This window comes from Neovison vison, chromosome 5 (assembly GCF_020171115.1).
Source record: "Neovison vison isolate M4711 chromosome 5, ASM_NN_V1, whole genome shotgun sequence".
Lineage (NCBI taxonomy): Eukaryota > Metazoa > Chordata > Mammalia > Carnivora > Mustelidae > Neogale > Neogale vison.
The window spans coordinates 60,796,277-60,822,323 of record NC_058095.1 but is presented as its reverse complement, the minus strand read 5'-3'; the positions used below and the strand labels follow the sequence as shown (position 1 = coordinate 60,822,323).

Below are 26,047 nucleotides of genomic sequence, written 5' to 3'. Positions count from 1 at the left end.
TGTTAGGAGTATCAAGACACCTCTATTGCTCTTGTCATTTGGCAAATTCCAAGGGTTTTTTCAGAGCTCTATGCCAAAAAATGGGGACAAAAACCAAATACAGATCATTACAAATCATTATAAATCTCCGTTACAAAAGCTCCAGTTGCTCAAGGACAAGGTGGGGAACAGCTTCCGAACTTCACCTGGGTTCCAGACTGTCAGTTATATGCAAGATTCTCCAGCGGTTACATGACGCTTCTATCTGTAGCCAAATAGTCATTCGTTTACCAAACACTAACTGCATACCTGCTACGTATCAGACACTGACCCAGGCCCCAGGGCGACGGGAGAGCCGGCTCTTTGGAGTCCTGCCAGTTTGTGGTGACCCAGTTAGATGGGGATCAGTGCTGGTGTCTCCAGGGAGACACCAAGGGGAGGTAAGGCTGGGTACGTTGGTGAGACTGGGGGGCAGGTGAAGAAGGGTGAGGCTGTACAGAGCCCTTGGGCTCTCTCTCGCTCTCTCTCTCTACATCTTCCTATGGTGACATGGAAGCCACCAGAGCCCCTCATGTTCTCTTGACCCCTGTCCATGATGTGTGGGCTCAGAGAAAGTCTATCATTACACCCAATAAGGGCAAAGGATCCCTTAGGGGTCAATGAAACGGAGTCAGTAAAGGCAACTGTAATTTCTAAAAAAACACTTTGCTCTGCTCCATGTCTCTTGTTTCAAAGTTGGATCCCATTAATACATAACACACGCAGTAAAAAGCAATTGTTTGCACACAATTTTGTCGCAACCTGACTCTTATCCAACCAGCTCTGGGATGAGTTTTAGGCAATTTACTTCAACCACCTTGGACTTCTTGTCCTCATCTGTAAAATGGAGCTGCTTGGAACAGGCTCTTCTAGGTTTTCTGGACTCTAAAATTTGATCCTTTTAGATTATATTTGATTTATCCCTTGACAAGTCTTTCTATGTCAGTGACATTCAACTTTGGCAATGCTTACCAACGTCTATCCTAGCAGGCAAAAGTGAATCTGGTGCCTTGAACTGAAGCATAAGGAAAATCTGAATGCTCTTTTATGGGCAATTTTTTTTTTTTCAGTCTTGGATGAAATGAACATTTCAATGACAGACAAACTGAATCATCACAGACTCATCCACTCAAACCAACACTTCCTGGACAGCCCTGTCATGCACGGTCACACACCATCAAATACAGCCCGAAAAAAGGCAAGCAAAGTTCTAAGTAAAAAAATGCTGCTCCTCTTTTATAATAAACCCCATCATATTTTCGGACCTGGCAAGGATTAATATTTGAGAAAGCCATTGACTCGCCAATACCGTTTAAGTTCATGGTCAGAACCTTTTTGAGTCTAGGTTAGGGCAATTCTTACTGATAAAGCAGGATTCCTTGGGGTCAGACACATCCAAGGTGAAAACACTAGAGCCTAACCACAACCACAACCACAAAAAGAACAAAAATCAGAAGGCAAGACCAGGTTACTGGGCTAATATCAGAAGAGATCAGGGTGCAGGGAGCAACCACGATTAAAACCAGAAACAGAACATGGGATTCAGGCTAAGAAGCCAAGACAAGGACACACACAGGTATAGGAATGTTGAGTACTGTAGGCATTATGCATAGACCCACAGACTGGTACAGCGTCAGCCTGGAAAGGCAGGTGATGGAACAGAATGGAGAGAAAAGTGGGCATAGGGGCTGATTCAACACTGGGTGATATAGCCCTGTTCACCGAAATGCTTTCAAACAGGCTCTGAGGGGCACATGGGTGGCTCAGTCAGTTAAGCGTCTGCCTTCAGCTCAGGTTGTGATCTCAGCGTCCTGGGATCCAGCCCCACTTCCAGCTCCCTGCCCAACGGGGAGTCTGCTTCTCTCTCTCCCTCTGCTCCTCCCCCCACTCATGTGTGTTCTCTCTGCTCTCACTCAAATAAAGAAAATCTTAAAAAAAAAAAAGATTCTAAAAAGTGCATTATATAGAATATGACAAAGTCCACATAGACACAAACCTCAGGAAAAGATCTCTGACACGTGGACCCTTGAAAAGATTCATTCTCTGTCTTACATAAAAATGCATTTTTAAAAAAATTTTATTTATTTATTTATTTGCAGACAGTGATCACAAGTAGGCAGAGAGGCAGGCGGGGGGTGGGGGGAAGCAGGCTCCCCGCTGAGCAGAGAGCCCAATGCGGGGGCTTGATCCCAGGACCCTGAGATCATAACCTGAGCTGAAGGCAGAGGCTTTAACCCACTGAGCCACCCAGGCGCCCCAAAAGATGCATTTTTAATTATCTCTGCACCTAGATTCTGAAGACTGCTTTCTGGGCTAAAATCTGTATGCTAAAATCTAGTCGACATTTAATTTGCAAAACAGATGTGTTTTTCTGTTCCTTCTAAGAATATATGATACTTCCCAAAAGAAATGGGTCTCTGCCCTCAAGGACCTTAGACTCTGCTAGAGATGGGGAAGCAAACCAGGGATTTCAGAAGCAGATGATTGCCCTGGCATAGGTTTAATGAACATTTACAGAGAACTTGGTAACCAATTTCCAGAAGCCTCTTCTGACAGGGGAAGAAAAAAATGCCGGCTCTGGCATCAATTACAGGAAAAACGTATTAGCTGGAATGCTTGAAGGATACTCATGTTTCATACCCAATCAACAAATTTAATAAAAAGTGAGAAATGAGTGGGTTGATGCTGACAGCGTGATCGAGGCAGCACACAGCGTTTCCAAGCAGAAATAACAAATCATTTCAAAAGCTGGAAATCTACACCAAATATGGCAGGAAGGGAAGTCCAGGAGAAATGGCAATTTAAAGAGTGGTACTTCTACCCTTTGATTTGCAGTTATTAATAATATCATTTTCAACAGAAAGACATCTCGACTACACTTCACAAAAGAACATGCAATGAGTTTTCACATTCTCCACTCTATTCTTATACTCCGCGTATCCCGTTTCGTCCTGTGCTTGTAAGGAGCAGAGAGCCATTAACAGACGGATTATTGTCTTTATTCAAGATCACATTCTGGGTAATACCTGTGTGGTTGTTTGATCACTTTAATGTCATTCATAGCTATAGGATACAGATACTCCCGCTGTGGTGGGATATGTGTTCTGCAAACCCATCGGTAGGCGACACACCACACTGAAGGGAAAAATATGGTTCTGGGAAAAAATGGGGTTTGGGCTAGCCTGTCCTATGCATTAACATAAGCAGCATAAAAAAAGACACCAGCAGGGTTGCAAAGCATTACTAAATCCCAAATTATTCTTTCTGAAAAATTCAGCTCCATTGGGTCTTTACCTTAAAACAAAATGAAACAAAATAAAAAACAAAAAACAAGGTGAGGGGTATACCTGGGTAGTTTGCTCAGTTAAGTGTCCAAATCTTGATTTTGGCTCAGGTCATGATCTCAGGGACATGAAATCAAGCCTTCAGTTGGGTTCTGTGCTCAGCTGGGAGTCTGCTTGAGATTCTCTCTCTCTCTCCCTCTGCTCCTCCCCACCCCACCCCCACATGCTCATGTATGTGCTTTCTTTCAAATAAATAAAATCTAAAAAAGAATAACAAGAAAAAACAAGGTGAGGTAGCTTGAAGGAAGGGATGGGGAGGACTGAGTTCACTAAGCTATGGAGAAAGGAGCGAAAGGCGCAAAGATCAAGGAGGACACCTTCTCCCCTACAGTACTCCCTCCCAAGCCCTTCCACCAAGACAAATCACTTGCCCCAGCCCAGCCACAGGAAATGAATGGGCATCAGGACTAGTAGCTTATTCCTTTTCATCTAGGTGTGCCCGCATGTTCAGCTCCAGTTACTTAGTATAAGAGAATGTTAACACACTGGGAAAGTGATCTTTGAAACAATGTCACTCCCACTTTGGAGAGACAGCATTCCTCCACTTACCAATCACTTGTGATTTCTTAGCATTTTTTAGTGTATCCAAACAGACTCAGTAGCAAACCAGTTTATATCGTTATCCCTAATTATTATTATTGCACATAAAGATACAGAGATGTATACCTCAAGAACTTTAGGAATCAAATTAGGTCAGTGAAACGGTGCTGCATTATGCCAAGCTAAAAACATATTTTTAAAAGATGTAATTCGGAAAGGTCTGAGGCACCATCAACCGTGTACCATTTCAATGACTCTGTCACACACTGTTGCCTGATGGGTTAACTGAAACCTAAAAATGCCGTGAGACACTCAGCTCCACTCCAGTACCATAAAGGTTTTCCCCTAAATGACTGATCATTTAAAACTACTTCGGAGCACTAGTTAACATTACGATTGACATGCGGTCAAAATGAATTTCAATTGCTTTGTGAAAAGAACGAAGGAAACAAGTAATAAAAGTGTTTCCCAGCTGAAATCACTTCAAGGACTCTACGATCTAGTCTTTTCATTAATTCCAACCCTGTCTCTTTTACTCATATATTCAGCTCCAAAAGTGGCATCGTGAGAGATGTCACGGCATCTCTCAGGTTGTCAAGGTAACCAGAAACACGGCAAAAATAATGTTCATTACTACTTCTTCCACAGATATTTTTCTAGTCTCAGATCATTTTGTTTCAAAAGTGTTCTTCCATAGAGGACAGGATAAGTGCAGTTACATATCTGCATAATGAAATACGACACAACTGTAAAGAAGCACAACAAATCCATACGGGTTAGTATGCGTAAGTATGGATAAAGCACAAATGTGCACAGCAGGTACCTACGTTGTTTTAAAAAGGGAGGAGGGTGTACATACACACACACTCTCTCTCTCTCTCTCTGTCTCTCTGTCTCTCTCTCTCTCTCACACACACACACACACACACACACAGAATCATGCATAGCAAACGGAGCATCCTAAGTACTGTTAAGGGTAGTTGCCTCCAGGGCCAGGGTATTAAAGAGTTGGGGAAATGCTACATTTTTAAATTTGCACTATTACAAAAAAAAGTCACCACGTGTATGTACTTGATTCCCAATTTAAAAATGGTTAATTAAAAAACAAAGATTTTTAATTTTGAGCTAAGTGGATCTAAGTACATTCTCCAGTGTCCTTAAATTGATCTATTCACCAGCTAGACGATTTCCTTAGAAAACACTCTTCTCCTTAGATCATATCCCTAAAAACAGAGTGAAAAAAATGAGTTTAGAAAGGTCAAGAGTGGGGCGCCTTGGTGGCTCAGTCAGTTAGAGTCTGCCTTCAGCTCAGGTCATGATCCTGGGGCTCCTGGGACTGTCCCCATGTCAGGCTCCCCACTCGGCGGGCAACCTGCTTCTCCCCCTCCCTCTGCCTGCCCCTCCTCATGCTTGTGCTCTCTCTTTCTCTCTGAAAAATAAATAAATAAATAAATATCTTAAAAAGGTCAAAAGTTTTCACTGATACATTTTTAAATATATTTCTGTAAATCAATCTTGTGTTAATCCAGAAAACCTGTCTTTATTTCTTATGATGCTCTGAACCTTAGATTTCTTTCCCCAAATACACATGGATTTATAGGGACTAGCTCAATATTTCGCAAAGAATATGTACTCCACTGACATTTGCTGCACTGAAAGGAGAGCTTCCACAAACCACTGAGTTAAGTAGTATGTGTGTTGGTGGGAGCAGGGAGCCTACGTATCTGTAATGGCAGCTGTTAATACAGTTACACTAGGAATTAAAATGTCACAAATGGAGGGATACTTAATCAATTTTAGCCTTTCCCAGGGATGGATAAATACCCTGTGACTCAGAAGGACAGTTCCATGAAGCATCAACCAACTTAATAAGCACTTACTGAGTCAATTATATCTCAATAAACCAGAAAAAGATACTTAGTGAGAGCTTACTTTGTGCAAAGGTTTAGGGTTATAGGGCATAAAGTGAAGAACAAGACAAATGACATCCTTGTACTCATGGGTGTGTATTCTAGCAAGGAAAGACAGATGATGCAAAAGCAAACAAATACCCAAGAATGTCATAAAGTGGTATATGCTGCAGAGAACAGAACACTGCTTAATAGGATAACCCTCAGGAAAAGGGGGTGTCAGGGAGGACTTTTTTTCCTTAGGTGGCAATCTTCTGTAGACCCTCCAAGACTCAGAACTGAACAGAAGCTCTCAATTCTGAGGACAGAGAGAACTCGGAATGAAGACCTGAATTCGAACCCAGCTCTGCATAAAGGTGGTCATCAACTTAGTTTTGTTTGCTTCTTGGTAAATCTTATAAAAGTATATGGTAATCCTGCTTCTGATGATGGTGTAGTATCTTCTACCAGACCCACCTTCCCACAGATAACTATACGCTCTTGACAAAAAGACCAATCAAAAGATGACCAGGAGACACCGGAAAAGGAGTAAACGCAAGCAGAAACTGGGAAGTTCAGCACCTAAAAGAAGGAAATGAACTCATATAAATTGAGTTTCTCATTTTATAGCTTTTTGCCTAAAGAAAGGCCACAATCCACACCATGAAGAGGCAGGTAAAACTTGATAGTAGTTGTTGGTGTTATTGTCCTGATGAACCACAGAACAAAGTTCAAGGCACCCCATAGCTGAAAGGTGAGGGGGAAAATGATAGATTCACAGCAGGGTATCCTCCAATCTGTAGACAGACTGTCAACATTTCTGGCTGACTGCTGAACACGCCACGCATACAGCAGACTCCATGGAGCCTTGCTAAGACTAAACATAATCAGTAGAAATTTCAACCACTACTCACTGAGGGAAGATGGAGTTTTGAGTTTGAATGCAGTCAAGAACACCTTTCAAAAAAACCAACACTCCATGGAAAAACAGAACAGCATCCACAGTTCCCACAATACATCATTCACATCATCCAGGATAATCACCAAAATTATTAAACAGAAGAAACAGGAAAATGGGACATAACACAAAAGAAAGTTAAATAACTGAAACTGACCAAGACAGTAACTCGGTGCTGGAATAAGCTGTAGGAATTTTAAGGAGCCATTACAGCCATGCTCAAAGATATAAAAGAAAAAATGCTTTAAATAAAAGAACAGATAACAGATCTCAACAGAAAATAAGAGTGATGGCAGATGTCCTAAGCCAGAAGAGAAAAGTGGTGGGAAGCTCTGATACTGTGGTTTGTAATAAGAAATATATAAGTCATGAGAGCAATCAAAGTGTCCTCTAGTATGTTAACCAGGTCACTTTAGGACCCCATGTAAAAAAGGAGGCTGGTTGCCAGGGGAACCAACCAGGAGATTCTAGGACTGGAATTTTCAGGCCCCTGCCCTGACCTCTGAGGAAGGCCAATACCCAATGATTTCATCAGTCATTCCTAAGTCATCAAGCCTCCATAAAAACCTGAAAGGATGGGATGTGGAGATGTTTTTGGTTTGTGAACACATGGAAATTTGAGGAAAGTGGCATACTCAGAGCATAAGGCTCAAAGCCCTTTCCCACATGCTTTCTCCTCTGCCTCTCTCCCACCTGGCTGTTCCTGAGTTACCTCCTTTTATGATAAAATCTAGTGTGTAAAATGTTTCTCTGAGTTCTGTAGACTGCTTTAGCAAATTAATAGAGCCTGAGGAGGCGGTTCATGGGAATTCACAATCCACAGCTGGTCAGAAGCACAGGGGACAACCTGGACTTGTGACTGGCATCTGAAGTATGGGCGGGAGAGGGCAACAGGAGGCAGTCTTGTAGAACTGAGCCCTTCACCTGTGGGATCTGATGCTCTAAGTAATCATGTCAGAATGAAGTTGACTTATAGGACACCCAGCTGGTGTCATACAAGTTGTGAGTGTGATGGCAGCATGAGAGTAAAGGAGATACACACCAGAGAAACCAGGGGAGCTCAACCAAGGTGGCAAGGAGCAAAAGGCAAGGGAAGGCAGAAAGAAGGGACAGAGTTAGGAAAAGGTCAGGAAACTCTAAGGCCATCCAAGTCCCAAAATACTATCCTATACCCAGCACCCATGACTGGGCAGAAGAGACATTCAGATGTTCTCTGCCACACACACAGCATTCCTTCAAACAAGGCTCCCATGACGGGCAACCTACTTATCAGAAACTCTAGACACAGAGGTTGGAAACCAATGAACACAGAATTAGTCCATGTTCTCAACCTTGGCAGCATATTCAAATCACCTGGGGAAATCTTAAGAACTCCATGAGACAGGCTGCACCTCCAAGCTCTTGTGATTCTGGGCATACTGCTTAACCTCTCTGAGCTGCAACATTGCATTTTTAAAGTGGAGACCACTGAGGCAGATTTACTTTTTTTTTTTTTTTTAAAGGCATGAAGCTTATGTGATTGGGGGGGGGAGGGGTGTTCTACTTAAACTTTATGGGGGGGGGAATCTGGGCATTGATGCCAGAGACTCCCTGTATGCCTCTCATGTTTCACCAAAGCAGAATGCTTTGGTATTCTCACTCCAAAGACCACGCAGAATCACGTCTATGCCCCTGGAGTGGTTATGTGGTTTCAAACTTCCTTGCTTGCACTGTTGCCTTTACCTGGGATGCTCTTTCTCCAACACGCTCATGTAGGTGTATTTGAAAATCTGGAGAAAGAGTGAATGTTTAAACCTTATGTTTTTTAAGAAGCTCCCCCCACCCCAAATCACATAAGCTTCATGTCTTTAAAACAAGTGAATCTGTCTCAATGATCTCCATTTTTAAAATGCAAAGCTGCAGCCCCGAGAGGTAAAGCAGCATGCCCAGGATCACATGAGCTAGGTAGTAGACATGAAAAGAGCCCAAATGTGTCCTTGCAAAGACCACAAGTTGAAGAAGAATCTAAAAGCCAGTGGCAATCCCGTCGCCTAGTTCTGGGCCCTCACTCTCCACATCAATTTCCTCTGTAATATGCTTACACCAAGCCACACTTTCCTATATACACAAGCTAGACAGCAGCGGCTCAGGATCTGCCTCTGTGCAAAGTGGAAACAACACCCCTTCCTCAAGTAAGCTATTTTAAGGTTACTCTGTATTACACAGTGTGAAGAATTCTGCCTGAAGGGGGCTTCCAGAACTCTGGTGGGCAGCAGCTGTGGATGAACAAACAGATGTAACCATGCCTCTCGGCCTGCTCACAGGGACTTCAGGTGCTGGAGACAGCACAGGACACCCACCATACACACACACAGAGTCACACACGCATGCGTGTGCACACCCACACCCACCCACACACACACACATTGAGGGGATGATGCCAGGGTCAGAGTCCATGAGAATAAGAAGTGATTAGGGGTTCAGTCAAGCCAGGGTACCCCCTCCCCATAAAGGTCAGGGTATACTGGGGGCAACATGGATTTATGAGGATGGGGCTTCTCCTGCAGCTCCAAGACTCCACTAAGAAACCCAGGATTTACTATCTGTACCCGCTGGGGTTAATTTATGTCTCTGATGTGAACCATATTTCCTAAAGGGTAGCACCTGGGGCACATGAAACCCAGATCCCCTTTGCAAGAGGGCCCTGAACAGAATCCCTAATCTACCTCCCCCAAGACCCACATGAGCCAACCCAGAACCACTTCTTGCTCACTCTCCTTGGCTCTCCCAGGCCACCCACTGCTTGCTCCTATCTCACAGAAGAGGAAGAGGTGGTCTGGGACACAAGAGAATACCCCCAAGAAACCGGGAATCAAAGAAAGGAACTAAAGGATTGTTGAGGTGAGTCACCAACTAGTGATGAACAGAAGAGCCTTCTCTGACCTTGGCTCCCTAGGTCAGCATCACGAGGTTGTTCAAAAGGCCTGTCGGTCATAGGTTGTGCAAAAAATCTGCCACTCCTTTTACATCGCAGATGAGGGTAAAAACCAGGACATGGCAGGGCCCAAAAGACAAGGCTGAGAACACAATCCTGGGGCCTTTGGGCCACCGTAAACTGCTTACAGAGCCTCCCCACAGGCACACTTCCAGATTGAAACAGTGAGGGGCACCGGCATGGGGTTGCACAAAAAGGTCATTAAAACAGATCAGATCAGACTGGGATATAGAATAAAATGTTTATTATTAAAGTTTCTGATGGCACACACACACACACACACACACACCAAAAAACCAATCTGGACACTGAAAATCTAAATCATAAAAGAGTGATTAAGAGACCACATTTTAATGACTACACCCACAGCCAATGACAAGATGGCAAAGTTTATGCTGGCCTTTCAATAAAAAACAATGAACATGTTTTGCAAAAGAACAATGAAGAGCTGGAGTAGGGCAGATCTCAAATTTCTGCAACTGTTTGGGAAAAATTTAAAAATATTAAATTTTTGCAAGAAAATAAACATTTGAGTGTAAATGGTGGTTATGTCTTGTCCTTTTTAGGTGAGTTTTGATCTGGGTCACAAGATAAATCAAACGAGCATAATATTTACCTATACATGTGAGGGCCTGACCTGTTTTCTTTCTGGGTTAACACCTTAACTGTATTTGGAAATACACAATGAGCTGTATGAAGATGAGGTCTAATCTGGAAACCCAAGAGAAGCCAGGAAGAAAACAAAAATGTAAAAAATAAAGAAAGCAAAAAATGTAAAAAAAAAAAAAGTAAAGTACTGAATTCTTCATTCTTTAACAACAACAACCAAAGACTATTTTAAGCCTAGGGTCACTGGTGATATACCTCTACTAAATCTTTGCAGGTTTCTGCTCACCTGCTTTGAAAGACTCAGAAACAGAATATAATCCAGCCAAGAATCTATAAATAATTCCCAGCAAGGTCAGGCATGGCAAAAAGAAAAAGAAAAACAAGGCATGTGGGACCAAGTCTCATCAGTTAAAGTCGAAGAATGGACTACACCACTGCACCTCGTTCTGTTAAGCAAACCAGATTTCACTGTTACTAAGAAAGCTCACAGGATGTGGTACAGAAGGACCCAGAAGAAGGTGATGAAGAGAAAACGGGGGCAGCTCACAGAAGCACTGTTTGTGGGAGCTAAGAACAGCTCAAGGAGCATGTGCTGCACAGACGCATGCCAGCCGTCCTCAGTTTTGAGACAGGAAGATCGCCACCTTCATAAAGGTAAGTCCCTGGGAAGAAGTAGGATGTTCTGGGCCAGGCTGTGACAAATGGCCAAGCTTGAACTAATGAGCCAGCTGGTCAACCACTGCATAGAAAGCCAAGCAATGGATCTTTTTTGCTGCTGTCACTCTACTTGTAGAATTTTCTAGACTACAATCAAAGAGGGCTTGGTGGAGATGACATAAGGTAAGGAGCCGGGTACTAGTTTTAAAGGTTGGAGCTGGAACAGAACGGGAAGAGTTGGGGGACAAGTTCCCAAGCCCTCCTGCACCCAAACCTCTAATTCAGAAGGAATTTTCCTCATGAGGCTACCAATTTTCTACACTCCAACCCCCATATGGAGGACCCATTCACTTTTTTGTTGTTGTTGTTCTGATTTCATCTTTATTTTTTCCCTTCCTTCCCCTATGATCCTGTTTTATTTCTTAAATTCTACATATGAATGAGACCATATGATAATTGTCTTTCTCTGACTTATTTCACTTAGAGGGTATTTTACTAGAGGGTATTCCCTCTAGTTCCATCCATGTCACTGAAAATGGCAAGACTGCATTCTTTCTGATGGCTGAGGAATGTTCCATTGTATATCTATACCTCATCTTCTTTATCCATTCATCTGCTAATGAACATCTGGGCTCTTTCCATATTTGGCTGTTGTGGACATAGCTGCTATAAAATTGGGGTGTGGGTGCCCCTTCAGATCCCTACAATTGTATCTTTGGGGTAAATCCCTAGGTGTGCAATTGCTGGGTAGTAGAGCAGTTCTATTTTCAACTTTTTGAAGACCCTCCCTACTGTTTTCCAGAGTGGCTGCACCAGCTTGCATTCCCACCAACAGTGTAAGAGGGCTCCCCTTACTCTGTATCCTTGCCAACATGTGTCCTTACCACCTGGCTAATTCACCTTAACATAGGGAGAGCTATGGCACCACCAGTTTCTGGTGCAGGAAGCATGTAATAGTCAAAGATGAATCTACGCAAAAGAAAGCAGACAACTTGGAAAACACAGGAAATAGCCAAAGGGAGGAAAAAAAAAAAAAAACCAGCATCTGAAAGAGTCACATCTTCGCTTAACTTTTGGAGGTATTTTCTTTCAGACTTTTGATGTCTAACACATAGAGATTTTTTTTTTTAAAGATTTTTGTTTTATTTATTTATTTGACAGAGAGAGATCACAAGTAGGCAGAGAGGCAGGCAGAGAGAGAGAGGAGGAAGCAGGCTCCCTGCTGAGCAGAGAGCCCGATGCGGGACTCGATCCCAGGACCCTGAGATCATGACCCGAGCCGAAGGCAGCAGCCCAACCCACTGATCCACCCAGGCGCCCCACACATAGAGATTTTTAAGACGACTATGAACCTATCCACACAAATGTAAATGTGCTTCCCACTTTTTCTCTGACTTAATATTGTCCAGGGGAACATACCTCACCACTTCTTGAGAGCATTCTAGGCATTATTCCTAAAGAAGATGTGCAAAAAGATGGTTTTCTTATTTTTCTAATAAAATGTTAATTTTTTATAAAGTGTTATTCAAATGTTTATGATGAGGAGGAAATGAACAAAGAGAAATGGAAGGGGAGGAACAGTGACAAAGAAGTGTCAAAACGGGTGGCCGTAAGGTGACAGAGAAGTGGGTAAGTCTGTGAGTCAGAAGAGGATTCTGGAAAAGTCAAAGGATGAGTTCTGAATGGGGCATAAAAATCACCTTCAGCTATGAGACTAGAAACCTGATTATTTACTCAAACCATCCTTCAACAGGACAGGGCCCTCAGAGCACCATACCATAAACCATGTCCCACTCACAACTTTCTGTATAAAATAGGGTATTTTTCCAGTTACCACCCCTTCTAATGAGGCCATCATCCCATGCATCCCCTCGTAGCATCAAAAGTCACTGTCCACTCTTGCCAAAGCCATCGACATGCATCAGCTCTACCATCTGCCCACATCTATAGGCCTAGTGGCCAGAGTTTTTTGGTCTCTCTCTGTCAAATAAATAAATAAAATCCTTAAAAAAAAAATGAGATCGGCCTCCCTAATGTATGCTTATTCTTCTCAGGGTAGATCCTAATGACAACTGCTTCCTTTTCTAAATTTCTACAAGTCCACTCATTCATCTAAGAGTCTTGCTTGGGATTTGAGTCAGGCATGTGAAGCAACTCAACATTAAAAAATCTATCCTCTTAATATTTTTTAGGAAAAAAAAAAAAAAAAAGACTAGCATGACTTAGTCCAAATCTGCTTCTTCCAGCATTTCTGTCCTTAAATACAAGTTCTTAAATGTTACCAGTAATTCCCGCTTTTTGGTATTTATCCAAAAGGATTTGAAACCAGGACTGCAAGGGGATTTTTGCCCACCGTGTTCACAGTAGCATTGTGCACGGCAGCAAGGAGGTGGGAACAACCCAACTGTCCGTCAGGGGATGAACAGATAAACAAAATGTGGTATATACAGAATGATTCAGCCTTACAAAAAAAAAAGGAAATTCTGTCACATGTTCTAACATGGATGGACTCTGAGGGCATTATGCTAAGCAAAATGCTAGGCCCAACACAGTAAGACAAATGCTGTTAATCAGATCCACACAGACGGAAAGTAAATGGCGGTTACCATGGGTGGGTGGGAGAGGGAAATGAAAAGCTGTTTAATGGGAAGAGTTCCAGTTCTGCAAGATGAAAATATTCTGCAGATCTCTTGCAGAATCATGTCAGTATACTTAATACTCCTGAAGTACAGACTTAAAAATGGTTAAGATGGGGCCCCCGGCTGGCTCAGTTGATAGAGCATGCAACTCTTGATCTCAGGGTCGTGAGTTCAAGCCCCACATCGGGTGTGGAGGGAAGAAAAGGAGGAAGAGAAAGAAGTAGTTGTTGTTAAGATAGTGAGTTACAGGTTTTATAATTTAAAATGTTTTAAAATTATTTCAAGAAAAATATACCAGCCATTGTTGGGCACCTGGATGAGGACAGGTGACAACGACAAAAATGAGGTAAGCATCTCTTACAAAATCTGAGGCTTTCACTCCAAATCACTGAAGCTTTTTTTAACCCCTTTAAGTCAGAAGATCACTCTTTTCAGGAGATAGTAGCAAAGAGGAATAGAGAAGTCTAGTTTTCTCCTTTTTTATTCACCAAGGTAGAACATCAATCCCAAGGAGTGGCCTTATCTTCTCTACTTTTCCCCCACGAAGCTCAGAAATGGTTATTTCTTATTCTTCATCTTGTTTGAACAAAACAAAAAGATCCTACACACACACACACACACACACCTTCTTTGATCTTAAGGGCTTGAGTAAATCTGTACTCAAACGGGCTTTAGGTTTGCAACTAAAACTCATACTGATTAACACCATTTGGTCATTGACATTCTAGTTGAAAATGTTTTTCCCTGGCCTGATAGGTTCTTCCTAAATTAAACCTGTCAAAGGACTAGACCCTGAAGCCAAAAGGGCTTCTTCAGAATTTTCCATTTCCTCGGGGTCACACTGGATCTCTGTCTTACACGAGATGATCTGGGAGAAGGAAAAATACATTTGGTTTTTCAGATCACTGATTACAACCTGTCCATACCACTTTCCTTTGGTAAAAGTAAATAATTTGGAAATTTTAAAAAATAGCTTGGAACTAAAGGAAGAATAACAGGAGGCAAGCAGGGAGCCAGGCTGTGGCTGCTGGATTAGGTCATAGGAGCCACTGTGCCACTGTGAGATGTTATCCAGAATCTGAGAAAGGAGACGCCACCCCCTTCCTCACAAGAGGTGCTGACAAATGAATGGAAGTAAGATGGCATGAACTCAGGGTCACGGCTGGAATATAGTAAACACTCAATAAATCATTTCTTAAAAAAAAACTAACAGGAATCAACCTCCAGGAAGGTTCACTGAAATGGTGCAGGTGAACGAGAAACCAAAGACCGAGGAATGTAACACATTTAAAGAAACATGTGTCCCCAAACGAAATCAGCTTTATCCTCATCTCTCTGCTGAGATATATGGGATAACGTCCCTTTAGACTGCCTCACCAAACCACATTCTGAAAGCAGGCAGCTGCTAAGTGATGCTGAGGGATCCAGGCTAATCACTATGTGTAAATGAAGCAAAAACACCAGGTGAGAGCTGTCTGGAATAGCTCCCTCTCACAACATAACAAAACAAAAAAAGTTAACGTATCTCCTAGATTTGTGTTTGTTTTAGCCAAAGGAAAAGAATTTACAGGGCACCCTCATCTGACTCCCACATTTCACAAAAGGAAAGTCTAAAACCTCCAGAGGTTCAATGACTCGCCCAAGGTGTGCCAAGGCAAGAAGTCGTGAGCCTGGACCTACGAGCCAATCTGATCACATCTTCCTCATGCCTCCCAGTAACAGCATAAAGGAAGACAACACAGACCCGGGAGAAAACTCCTGGTGATGACAAACAGCATGAGGCACTGGATTGCAAGCTATCTGAAAAGTGAAGCTCTGACAGTCTGAGAAATCAGTCCTCCCCCATCCCCCACTCCCCAATGTATCTAAAAGGGACACAGCTGAGAGGCTGAGCCCAGAATGTCAGAGAGCCAGGTATGAACACAGAAGTGCCCCCCCTTGTCACTAGCACCAGAAATCATGTATGATGATCTTCTTGGCAAAACATCTAAAGACAAGAAATCAGGTCTTCCACCTAAGAGAGTTCAAGTAATCATAGCAAAAAGACTCGCAGCTCTTTTAGGCAAAGAAGGAAAACACTGGGTTAAATATTTAAGAAGACCACTTTCTGTGCCAATTCCAACCACCAGGACTTCTACAGGGAGTACCTCTCTGCTGCCACAAGTGGTAGGAGCCTAAATTGCAGGGCAAGTTCTCAACTGAGAGCGGGTGTATTTGATTTTTCGTGTATTCTAATAGATACGGAGTGTCAGCTATGTTTTTCTTTCAAATTTTTAAAAAAGATTTTTATTTATTTAGGAGAGAGAGAGAGAGAGCACACAAGCATGGGGAGCGGGGGAGAGGTGGAGTGAGAGGGAGAAGCAGACTCCTTGCTGAATGGAGAATCCAGACACTGGACTTGATCTCAGGACCCCAGGTTCATGATCTGTGCCAACAGCAGATGCTTAACTGACAGGGCCACCCAGGAGCCCTGATGTTACTCTTTTAGACACAAGATATACCACTGAACAAAACACCAAAATTTCTATCTCTGAGGACCCTACTTTATAGCTGGGGGCAGAAAACAATATGTTCATATGTACAATGAGTAGGTAGTAAGTGCCATGGGGAAAAGTAAAGGAGGCTACATAGGGAGGATTGTGAATGCTGAGACAGAAACTGTAGTTTTAAATAGGGTGATCAAGATGGGCTACACTAAGAAAGTAACATGTGAACAGAGATTTACTAAAGGTAACAAAAATGCTTATGGCTATGATGCAGAGAATATTCCAAGGAGAGGAAAAAATAAATACAGTGCAAGAGCCTTAAGGTGAGACTATGTTTGGCGTGATTATAACAATGAAAAGGCCAGTGTGACCAAAGCGGAGTGTGATATAACCAAACGGCCACCATCAACCAGGAGAGCCTCTAATAAACTCCCAGCAGTGTGTTTGAGGCTTAAAATTCAGGTTTGTAGGGGAGAGCCATGGAAGGCTCCTAGACACTTAAATACATGGGGATAAAGAATCAGGCAAGGAACTAATGCTAAGGGTCAAAGAGTGAAACAGACAACAAATTCTGTAAGAAGGGTAATGCTCAAGAATGATTTGGGAGGTACACTGGTCCTCGGAGGGTGAGTCAGAAAGAGGAAAATGGAGTCACTAGGTCAAGGAGAGCAAGAGGAAACATGTGAGACAGAAACAGGAACAATGCGCCACTTTCATTAGATAGAAGAACACAGAAAAGGTTAGGTTGGCTAGACAGGTAGTTTGGACCTGTGAAAATGAACAAGGGATACCTCATTGAAAATGGATTCAGAAAGCCCAGAAGGGAAAGCTCTCACCACTACCACCTGCTACTGTTTGCAGACTCCAGCAGGAGGAAGCCTTTCCCACACAGGAAGAAGCTCCCCTTACTACCCTGGAGGGGGAAGGAAGTTTCTCCTTGCCCAGCAACAACCCAGCCAATAAGAAGTACCTCAACCCAGCCAATGAGAATGACCAGAACCCAGCCAATGAGAACCACTGCAACCCAGCCAATGAGAAGTCCCCAGAGCCCCCAGCTCTCCCTCTAGTCCAGTGGACTTTTATTTCAAGTTTCTCTTCACCTTCTTTCCTCTCTAAAAGATGCTTCTGTCCTTTGGTGTCTGCACTCTCTGCATGTCCCCAGTTGTAATCCTCTGCTATCCCCAAATAAGCTCATTTTGCTGTCAAACTAACTGGCTATTTACTCTTAAGGATGACAGACTCCAAGACACAATCATTTTTAGGTGAGCTACCTCTTGAAGGAACAAAAAATACTGATCTTATACATACTGTTCCAGAAAATAGATATGAAAGTTGTCAAGCTTATTTAACAAGACTACTTTCCAAACTTGATTTCTAAGCCACAAAAGGATTATAAGAAAATACAGTTATAGGCCAGTTTCCTCATGAATGTGATATACAAACCCAAAATAAAATACTAAACAAATCCAGCTGCATATTTTGAAAATATATCATAATCAAATAGTCTTTATCCCAATAATGCCAAGATAATTCAACTTAAAAATCATTTATCAATTTCATGGACTATAGGTATATATAATAAAGGAGAAAATTTTTATTACTATCTCAGTGGATACATAAAGACCATGTAATTCGGTATCTATTTGAGATTTTTGTTTTTCAAAGAAAATATTTCATTGCAAACTAGGAAAAGAAGGAACTTCTTAGACTTGATAGATTATCTAAACATGAACCAAAAAACTAGGACAAATATAGTTAACAGGAAAGCTCTGTAGTACTCATTAACAAACTCTTTTTTTTTTAAGATTTTATTTATTTATTTGACAGAGAGACAGGGAGAGAGAGCATGAGAGAGGAGAAGGTCAGAGGGAGAAGCAGACTCCCCATGGAGCAGGGAGCCCGATGTGGGGCTCGATCTCAGGATTCTGGGATCATGACCCGAGCTGAAGGCAGTCGCCTAACCAACTGAGCCACCCAGACGCCCCTGTAGTACTCATTAGCAGTGCTATTTAATATGGTCTGAAACTTCTAAAAGACCTAGAGAAAGAAAAGGATTACAAGGTTTAAAATAAGAAAAAACTGTATCATGATTTGCAAATAATATAATCTTTTAAAAATTTTTTTAATTTAAAAACAAAAACATAATCATTCTTAGGTTGAAACATTTGGAGCTAGCTTTTATAATGATATAGGCAAAAATGGTCAAATATCAGTAACACCAGACAGTTCAATGTAATATTAAGTAAAGTTCATGCACAACTATGAGAATGAATAAGAGACTCCGTCAAGGTTGCTGACAAAGGATAACCTATAAAACATCAATCTCATTACTCTGCAACAAATATAAAATAAACCAAACTATAGAATAAACCCTAATAATATGCCAATTACAAGAACAATATAAACCATGAAATATAAAGAAATTAACCAATATATTAGATCTCTAAAGAGAAAAGTACTAAAGTCTAACAAATGCAGAGAGCGACATGAATAACAGAAAAACAGCAATTAGAAGCACTGGGGAGTATGTTCCCACTGCATCATGGATAGATCTGAAAGGTGGTGATGTATCTAAAACAAAATGAGACCCAGAGTACAATTCCTGCAAATACCCAAAATGACAAGACACAGCTTATAAGAATATACAGAGACTATAGACAACACATTCAAACTCTATGGAAAAAGAGCCAAAAGGGGATTAAATATATAATGATACAGGCCATGATCTGAAAAGTTAGATGAACATAACCATCTGCACTGAAGGTCCAATGAAGCAAGGAAATAAAGTGCGTGACTAAGTGTCAGGGAGAAGCAAGTATACTCAAGCTAACACTCAGGAACACTCCCCTGGCATTGTTGGCTACAGCAGGTTGAAGTTGGGAGAATACAGTGGTAGAAACAACCAATAATAAATCCATTATTATGCAAAAGCCCAGGAGGGCTTGTTGGAAGAAATGGAAAAATAAAAGGATCTGTTTTCAGGGACCATATTTTCAAGAAAGAACCGAGAGAATCTTGTAGTTGAATGGGAACGGTGGGGGTGGAAAAGTCAAGGATGACTCCAAGCATTCTTGTCTCAGTGTCTGGCACCAGTGACAGAAATAGAAAACTCTGGAGATGGGGCCAGAATGAGTTTGGTTTTAGAAACAGAAAATTCAGCACTATATGCTTCTGTAGCCAAAATGGCCAATAAAACTTAAGAGCACTAGGAAATAAAAACGCAATTATCTCCTCAAATAAAGTCATGGTTCAGCTACATGGGCACAAAATTGGCTCTGGTTACTACGTCCAAGAAAACAGGAAAAAGACACAAAGAGGAAGACCAGAGAAGAGCAAATCAAATGATTAAGTCAAATGGCTTAATAAAAAGCTTAATAAAGCTTCCTTATGAGACTCTTTAAGAAAATTTGTAAAGAAACAAGGTAAAAGGGGTGCCTGAGTGACTCAGCCCATTAAGCATCTGATTCTTGATTTCAGCTCAGGTCACGACCCCAGGCACATGGGATTAAACCAGATGTCAGGCTCCACACTCAGTGGGGAGTCCGCTTGGGGATTGTCTCCCTCTCCCTCTGCTGTTCCCCTTGCAGGCTCAAGAGTGCTCTCTCTCAAATAAATGAATCATTAAAAAAAAAAAAGAAAGAAAGAAACTAAGAGGGATTAGTGAGTTACAAAGAAGCAAATTTGTCAAAAATTAGAGATATTTCTTGTATCAAAAAAGTCTTTAGCAGAAAAATACTTTGGAATGAACACAAAGAATGACCAGGAAGAACAGTGCATGCACCTATGAAACACATTACCCTCACTGGCGTTGTTGACTGTGGGTAGAAAATCTAGACAAACTGTGGAAAGAGCCGAGATGCCCTTCAGCAGACAAATGGATAAAGAAGATGTGGCCAATACATACAATGGAATATTATGTAGTCATCAAAAAGGATGAATACCCAACTTTTGCATCAACATGGATGGGACTGGAGGAGATTATGCTGAGTGAAATAAGTCAAGCAGAGAATGTCAATTATCATATGGTTTCGCTTACTTGTGGAACATAAGGAATTGCATGGAGGACATTAGGAGAAGAAAGGGAAAAATGAAGCAGGGGGCAGGAATCGGCAGGGGAGATGAACCATGAGAGACTATGGACTCGGAGAAACAAACCAGAGGTTTTAGAAGAGCGGGGGTGGGGGATGGGTGAGCCTGGTGACGGGTATTAGGGAGAGCATGTATTGCAGGAGCCCTCGTGTTACTTGTAAACAAGGAATCTTGGAACACTGCATCAAAAACTAATGGTGACTAACATAACATAATAAAAAATAACAATTAAAAATAAAAATTTAAAATTTAAAAATTTAAAAAAGAAAACCTAGAAATTCAACACTCCCAAATCCATACAATCAATATATATTGAGCGCCTTCTCTTGATCATACAATGTTGGGCTAAGACAGACATGGTCTCTGGGATGGTTAATTTTATGTGTCAACTTGGTTAGTCAATGGTATCCAGTTTTGGGTCAAACATCAGTCGAGGTGTTGCTCGAAGGTATTTTTTAGATGGGAGTAACTTTTAAATCAGTAGACTTATAGCAGATTACACTCTGTCTTGGTCCACGTGGGTTGCTATAACAGAATACCATAGACTAGATGGCCCTATCAACAAGAGAAACTTATTTCTCACAGTTCTGGAGGCTAGAAGACCATGATCAAGGTGTCAGCAGATTCCATGTATGGTAAGGGCCTGCTTCCTGGTTCACAGATACTGTCTTTTCACTGGGTCCTCGTGTTCCAGAAGAGAACAGGAATCTCTCTGAGATCTCTTTTATAAGAGCAATAATCCCGTTATGATGGCTCCACCCTCATTTGCCATCACCTCCCAATGGTTCCACCTCTAAGTACCATCACACTGAGGAACAAGTCTTAATGAATGAATTTTGGGAGAACACAAACATCCAGTCTACAGCACCCTCCATAATGTGGGTGGGCCTCCTCTAACCAGTTGAAGGTCTTTACAGAAAAGACGGGGGTCCCCTGAGGAAGAATGAATTCTGCCTCCAAACTGCCTTCAGACTCAAGACTGCAACATCAGCTGTCCCCTAGGTCTCCAGCCTGCTGGCCTGCCCTACAGATTTTAGACTTGCCAGATTCCACCAACACATGCCTGTTCCTTAAAATAAATCCCTCTCTTGTCCACATGCATACACCCTATTGATTCTGTTTCTGGGGAGAACGCTGATGAAAACAATCCGTAATGTCATTAAAAGATAGTAATCAAATTACTCTATAAATTATGGGGCGCCTGGGTGGCTCAGTGGGTTAAGCCGCTGCCTTCAGCTTGGGTCGTGATCTCAGAGTCGTGGGATCGAGCCCCGAGTCGGGCTCTCTGCTCAGCAGGGAGCCTGCTTCCTCCTCTCTCTCTGCCTGCTTGTGATCTCTGTCAAATAAATGAATAAAATCTTAAAAAAAAAAAAAAGAAAATTCTCTCACTCGAGGGAGTAAAAATATAAAAAAAAATTACTCTATAAATTAGTATATATCTGAGAAATAAAGAGAAGCCTTCAAAAAGAAAGAGATCTGGTTCTACAAGAAAAATAATAAGAGAATCTGTCCTAAATGGGGGTCAAGCACGATGGGAAATCTTCACCAAAAATAACACTTTAGCCAAGATTCTAGAATGACAGTAGATGTCTAGGCAACAGGGATCAGGGTGGCAGAGAACAGTGCAAGCAGAAGGTAGAGCAGTGCAGAAGCAAAAGTGGGGGAGGGAGGAAAGGAGGTTTCAGAGGTACATCAAGGCCAGACTGTGAAGAACCTGATATGGTCATAGCAAAGCTTTTAGTCATTACCTTCAGAGTGGTGCAAACAGCACTTTAAAAAAAAAAAAAGGCCTGGGATGACATCAGATCTGCATTTTGAAGACTACTAAAACTACTGTATAAAAAACAGTGGAAGAAGACCAGAGTGCATGATGGTGAATTGGAAGGAAGAGGTGGTATGATGGCTTGAATGTCTGTGTCCCTGAAACATTCTTATGTTGAAATCCTAAGTCCCAAAGATGATAGTGGAGATGGAGCCTTTGGTCATGAGGGTGGAGTCTTCATGAATGAGATTAATGTTCTTATAGAAAGAGGTTCCAAAGAGATCCTTGGCCCCTTCCACCATGTTTGAACATAGAAGATGATGCCACCTGTGAACCAGGAAGAGGGTTCTTACCAGAACCTGACCATGCTGGTACCTCAGTCTTGGACTTGGAGTCTCCAGAACTATAAGAAATAAATTTCTGTAGTTTATAAGCCAACCAGTATATGGTATTTTATCACAGTAGCCCCAACTACTAAGACAGGTGGGTCAAGGTATCTGAGCAGTCTAACCAGACAGATGGTGATGGCAGACACTACAGTAGGGAAGCCCAGGTAGAAGACTGTGAAATAAGCTTTGGAAACGTTGAGTATGAGGCATCTTTGAATATTCCCGTGGAGATGTCCCCATGACTTCTTTTCTGGATATTAACCTTCTAACAGGTTTCCCTGCTTCCACTCTTGCCTCTATTTATTCTGCACACAGCAAGAAGAAGACTGATCTTCTTAAAAAGACAATAAAATCCTACTACTCCTTTGCTCAAAATTCAAATTCTTTTCCATGACATGAAAAGTCCTGTGGATCTGCTATTTGCAGCTCGAAGAGGACTATGAGAAGTGTGAGTCATCTGCACAGAATGATCACCGAAGCCAAGGGCATGAAGGAAATTGCATAGGGAGAGATTATAGAACGATCCATGAGGAAATCCATTATTTCCTGCAATGGAGACAGATAAGGAATGGCCAGAAAAACAGGAAGAGCACCAGCAGAATATGGTATCACTGAAGCCAAGGAGGATTAAAAAAAGAAAAGCTTTTGAGAAAAAGTGATCAACAATACCAAACGCTGCTGAAAAAATAATAAAGACTCAAAGATGTCCATCAAACTTAGCAATATGAAATCTGCTGCCTCTTTGGTACCTTACTGAGTTCAGGCAGAATTGTGTGGGCAAGGAATAGAGCCAGAAGCCAGAGAAAGTGGGATACAGAGTGAATGTGAGGCAAAGTAATGGAGACACTGAATACAAACAAGTCTTTCCCAAAAATTTAGATAGGAGAGGTAAGTGGGGGTTGGAGAGGGTCAAGGGACATTTTGTTGCTGAGATGGAAGAGACCAAACATATTCAAACGCTGGTGGAACCAACTACTTGAAAGAGGAGTTGAATATACAGAAGACAGAAGGGATACTTGCTAGCATGACAAGATTCAGGATGAGATATGACCAAGAGCAGAGACTGAAGAATAGGAAGACAGAAAACAGGACACCTCCTCCATTAGGAAGAGAGAAATTCTTGGAAATTTAGGTGGTCTTTGACTTCACAGTGGAAAATGAGGTTATCCCATCCATCTAATAGAGCTTCAATTTCCTCTAGAGAGTAGGTGAGGGTGGCCATGAGTGAAAGTGCTGGAAGGTGGAGGTTTGAGGGAAGTGGAAAAAGAAATGCCATTGTTTTGGAGAATGCATTTGGAGAACAAATAGATCTGGCAGATGGCAGGATTCAGAGGGACCAGCGGGAGGCCCACTTGAGTTGGGTGGTGAAGAACTCATAGTGGTAGCAACCTGCCTTGTGGAGCCACTTCCTCTAGGAGGGCTTACCTCCTCAGGTGCAGGCACAAAAATCACAGGAAGTCCTTCTAGAGTGTTTGAGGGTCAAGTTGTTTGGAAGTATTAAGGGAACTTGGGACTCTGGAAGATTCATTTTATCACAAAGACAACCACGCCCTCCCAAGAAACAACCTGTTGGTGATTATCCATTGTCAGGGGCGACTGCCAGACAGAACATTTCCATATACTCATTTGCAATCCATATATCTACCTTGGTAAGGTGTCTATTAAGACCTTTGGTCCCATTATTTAGCTGGGTTGTTTTCTTTATTGGTGAGTTTTAAGAGTTGTTGTTGTTGTTGTTGTTTTTAATATATTTTGGAGATAACAGTCCTTTATCAAATGTGTCTTTTGCAGTATTTCCTCCCAGTCTGTGGCTCATCTTCTTGTTCTCTTGACACTGTCAAGATAATAAAAATGAGAACTTGCATTTTGTCAAAATGAGAAGCTTCTGTCCATCAAAAGACATTAAGAAGGTAGAAAACGCAAACAACTGACGGATGCGTTCTTAGTAATGTAAACAGAGAACTTCTACCCAAAATACATAAAGAACACATACAAATCAGTAATGAAGAGTCACAGAATCTAAGTATGTGCAGAGGATGTCACACTGTCAAGAGAACTTCTGCAGAGCAGAAAATTTTAATTTTCACAAAATCCAGCTTGTCAATTATTTCTTTCATGGATCATGTCTTTAGATTTATATCTACATAGTCAGTGGGTGTCTGGGTGGCTCAGTCAGTTAAGCATCCAACTCTTGATTTCAGCTCAGGTCATGATCTCAGGATCGTGAGACTGAGCCCAGCATAGGACTTTGTGTTGGCACAGAGATTCTCTCCCCCTTCCCACTTTCACATGTACCCTCTCTCTTGCTCTCTCTCAAATAAATAAATCTTAAAAAAAAAAAAAAAGTCATGCCACACCTAAGGTCATCCAGGTTTTCTCTTGTTATCTTCTAGTAGTTTTATAGTTCTGCCCTGTTACTCATTTTTGTGTTCTCATGATAATGCCGGGCACGCAGTATAGCATCAACAACAGTTTCATAATCTACTTCCCAGGTCATAATGTGAAGCGAAGTCTTAATGAAACAGTTTCCACCTCCCATAACTAGTAACTTTTTTTTTCTTTTTTTTTTAAAGTGGAAGTTTTTAAAATGTGTTATAAAATATGGAGTAGTTACAAAAGATTTAAAACATGTAAAAGATGGGTAAAATGCAACAGAAACACAGTCCAGAAACAGACCTGCATATACTGTCCATTGACTTGGGGCTGAGAAATTAGTGTAATACAGTGGGGAAAGGATGGGCTTTTCAGTACACGGGGCCAGAGAAATTGGGTGTTCATCTAGAAAAAAGATAAAATTAACCACTATGTTAAAACATACTTAGATACTTATTTACGGTGGGTTATAGACCTATGAAAGTTACAATAATTAGCCTCTACAAGAAACTATAGAAGAATATTTTCTTCTATGGGATAGGCAATGATTCCTTCGACAGGATACAAAAACTACTAACCCTATAAGAAAAACTGATAATATGCATTTTGTCAAAATTCAAAATGTCCATTCATCAAAAGACATTAAGTAGGAAAAACAAACAAAAGCTGGCAGAATGTTACAAATGAAAAAGATTTCTAGCCAAAATATATAAAGAAACCTACGTATCAATAATGAAGAGACAGAGAATTCAATTTAAGTATGGGCAAAAGATTATGTGGGCATTTCACAAAAGAAGGTATCTGAATGCCCAGTGAGCTCATGAAAAGCTTTGACATCTTTTCTTATTAGTGAAATGCAAATAAACCCAAATGAGATACCACAACACACCAGTAAGTGACAAAAATCCAAAGGACTGGCAATACCAAGTATTGATACAGGTAGCAGAGGAACTGGACTCATATATAACTGGTGGGTTTAAAGTGATGCAAAGCCTTTGGAAAAATGTTTCACAGTTTTTTATAAATCTGATCAACATTTATACTTGTGGGTATGTATCCGAAGAAAAAAAAAATCATCTGTTCACAACAATATGTAAGAATGTGCAGAGAAGAGCCCCAAACTGGAAATAATCCAAATGTCCACCAGTAGGTGGATAACAAACAAATTATGGCTATGGTTGAGCAATGGGAATACTAAAGATGAAGATACATACAACATGAATTGTAAAAATAATACATTGAGAGAAGTCAGACACAAAACAGTACATGCTACATGACTTATGTGAGGTCCAATTGTTCTAACGCCATCTGTTGAAAAGC

At 41.5% G+C, this 26,047-nt stretch overlaps 1 protein-coding gene across 4 annotated transcripts in view; it reads right to left on the bottom strand.

Moving 5' to 3' along the window:
• The window catches only part of ARHGAP44 (Rho GTPase activating protein 44), a 167,733-nt gene that overhangs the window by 117,799 nt on the left and 23,887 nt on the right, over nucleotides 1-26,047 (bottom strand). The gene's annotated exons all lie outside the window — the stretch shown is intronic.